General features: G+C 40.9%; 1 non-coding gene across 1 annotated transcript; it reads right to left on the bottom strand.

Moving 5' to 3' along the window:
- Positions 1–249: 249 nt before the first annotated feature.
- LOC132620644 (small nucleolar RNA R71) lies at positions 250–355 on the bottom strand. The gene has a single exon (XR_009575082.1). It is a non-coding gene; the product is annotated as a small nucleolar RNA R71 (small nucleolar RNA).
- Positions 356–3,358: the final 3,003 nt, after the last annotated feature.

Genomic DNA, 3,358 nt, shown 5'->3' on the forward strand with positions numbered 1-3,358 from the left:
AATACGTGTTAGTATATAGGTAAGCCTCATGAAGACCCGCATAAGCCCTTTATGACGTTCATGGAGTTGAGCGAAAATTTTCAATATAGAGATGTCTCCGACAATTGTGAGAAGATGGCCTTGTTTCCGTTCCCATTGATTGGGGAAGCAAGGGATTGGTTCCAGAATCTTTCTGTTGGCTCTATTACTTCGTGGAAGATATTATCAAGAAAATTCATTGAGAAATTCTTTTCATCCAGGAAAATGAAGGAGTTGAGAGAGAAAATTGCTAAATTCACTCAGAAAGATTTTGAATCTCTACCACAAGCATAGGAGGGGTACAAGGGTTATTTGCAGGACTGTCCATATCATATGTAGCCGAAGGAGATCATTGGGCACTATTTTGTGGAAGGACTAAGGCATGATTCGAGAGCTTTGTTGAATGTTTCATGTTAGGGCCAGATCTTTTCTAAAACATATGAACAAATCGAAGCCTTTCTTGAGCTAATGTCTGAAGATACTCAAGAGGACTCATTCAGGAATTACTCAGAAAGCTGCTGAAGTACTCTACGTAGATGATGTTACTACTATTCGAGCAGACCTTGGTCAACTTTTTCTTGTTGTTAACAGGCTGACCAATGCTTCACTCGGGAATCAGGTGCAGCAAGTCAATTAGGCACAAGAGCATTCCGATGATTCTGGCAGAGATCATTTATTCGCCAACTGTCCTTTGAATCCTGCTAACCCAGAATCAGTCTACTATATGAGACTCCGGAATCGGTGTGGTGTACATCAATTCGGAAACAAATACAATCCAAATTATCAGAATAATTATCAAAAGTCTCAGGGGCAGCAGGTGAGTAGCTCTTTGGAGGAAACAATAAAGCAATGGATGTCTCAGAACCATTATATTTCTCAGTAGCAGCAACAGGTGATCAATGAATTGCAGAAATCCACCCATGAGCTAGAACGTCAGATGGGCCAAATGGTAGTTTCTCAAACTATCAGACCTCCGGGAAAATAGCAACTTCATGCTATCTCTTTGAGAAATGACACACAATTGGAAGAAGTTCCTCCAAAGAACAAGAAGATGAATGTTGAGCTGATTCCCAATAAGAGGACAGAGAGCGAATAGAAAATTGTAGATAATGTTGCAGAGCAGTCAGAGGTAGTGGCATGCAGGTCACCACCATCGTTCCCGTAAAGACTCTAGAAGTAGAAGGCCGATTCGGTTTGTAAGAAATTCCTTGAGATCTTGAAGCAGGTACACATCAACATCCTTTTGGTGGAGCTCTTGCAAGAGGTCCTGAAATATTCTAAGTACATCAATGTCTGAGAGAGTTTGAGACAGTAGCACTTACTGAAGAGTGCAGTTCTAGAGTGAGGAACAAGATTCCACCAAAGCTGAAAGATCTAGGCAGTCTCACCATCTCCATTATTGTTTGTAACATTGGGGATGGGCTAGAATTGTGTGATTTGGGTGCTAATATTAATCTGATGCCTACCTCTGTGTCCCGAACGTTGGGATTGGGTGAGCCAAGAACAACAACAGGCACTTTACAATTGGTGGATCGATCTCTAGCATACCCTGATGGCATAATTGGAGATGTTCTCATGAAAGTGGGCCCATTCATCTTGTCAGTTGACTTCATTATTCTTAATTGCTAAGCTAATAAGAATGTACATCTCATTATGGGGAGAGGATTTTTAGCTACTGTTGATGCGGTCATCAGAGTTAGAGATAGGGAGATGTGCATGACAGTAAATGGGCATGAAGCTACTTTTGATGTGTTCAAAGCTACTAAGTTGGCTTCCTATTATGAGGAACTGAAGATGATCACACTGGTGGAACCCGAGCTAACAAATACAGAGCTAAATCACTTTCTGGTTTCCAGAGATCCCTTGTAGATAACATTGGTATATGGTGAGCATTTAATGTAAGATGGGGTAGTCAAGGAGTACCTTCACATTCTTGACACTTCTTGCACCTATGTATAAGCCAATAATCCATTTGAAGACTTGGAGAGATCGAAATCTTGGAAGAAACCGACACTTTTCATTGAGGAGGCCTCGGCTCTTGAGCTGAAACCTCTACCTTCTCACTTACGGTATGCTTTCTTGGGAAGTGGTAACATATTGCCCGTAATCCTCTCTACCTTTTTGTCTGATGTGCAGGTTGAACGTGTGTTGCGGGTATTGAGAGATAGGATCCGAGCTCTCGGACGGGCTATAGCTAACATTTGAGAGATCAATATCTCATTTTGCATGCTTAAGATATTATTGGAAGAGGATAGCAGGCCCAGTATTGAAAATTAGAGAAGGCTGAACCCAATCATGAAAGAGGTGGTGAAGAAAGAAGTGATTAAGTGGCTTGATACCTGCATTATTTACCACATCTCAGACAGCAAGTGGGTGATCCCTACTCAATGTGTCCCGAAGAAAGGGGGCATAACTTTGGTGAAAAAAAAGAATGATAAGCTGGTACCTTAGAGAACATCCACTGGTTAGTAGATTTGTATTGATTATCAGAAGTTAAACACTACAACAAGAAAAGATCACTTTTCTTTGCCCTTCATGGATCAGATGCTCGATCAGTTAGCCAGGCGATTCTTATTGTTTCCTGGATGGCTATTCAATTTATAAATCATATTATGATAGCACCCGAAGATCAAGAGAAAACCACTTTCACTTGCCCTTACGACACTTTTGCATTTCGAAGGATGCCTTTTTTATTATGTAATGCTCAAGTACCTTCCAGAGATGTGTGATGGCTATTTTCACTGATATGGTGGAAAATATTGTGGAAGTGTTCATGGATGATTTCTCGGTCTTTGGTGATTCATTCGATGAGTGCTTGCGACATCTTAATGCGGTATTGGCTTGACGTGAAGAAACAAATCTGGTGCTTCACTGGGAAAAATGTCATTTCATGGTTTGAGAAGGCATTGTTCTCAGACATAAAGTGTCAAGCAAGGGCAATAGGGCTAAAGTAGAGGCAATTGAGAAATTGCCACCTCCTATAACTATTAGAGGGGTGAGCAGTTTTCTTAGACATGCAGGTTTCTTATCAAAGACTTCTCAAAGAACACAAATTCGATGTGCAAGCTGCTAGAAAAGGATATAAAGTTTGTGTTCAATGAATCCTGTCAGAAGGATTTTGACAAGCTCAAGTTTAGGTCAGTGACTGCACCTATTATGTCGTTCGTGTTGATGTGTGATACAAGTGATTTTGTTGTGGGGCTGTTATCGGTCAGAAAAGGGACAAGATCTTTCGTCCCATCTATTATGCTAACAAGCCACTTGATGCAACCCAAATGAACTATACGATTATAGAGAAGAAGTTATTGGCTGTGGTTTACGCCTTTGACAAGTTCCGATC

The sequence above is a fragment of the Lycium barbarum genome, chromosome 11 (genome assembly GCF_019175385.1).
Source record: "Lycium barbarum isolate Lr01 chromosome 11, ASM1917538v2, whole genome shotgun sequence".
Lineage (NCBI taxonomy): Eukaryota > Viridiplantae > Streptophyta > Magnoliopsida > Solanales > Solanaceae > Lycium > Lycium barbarum.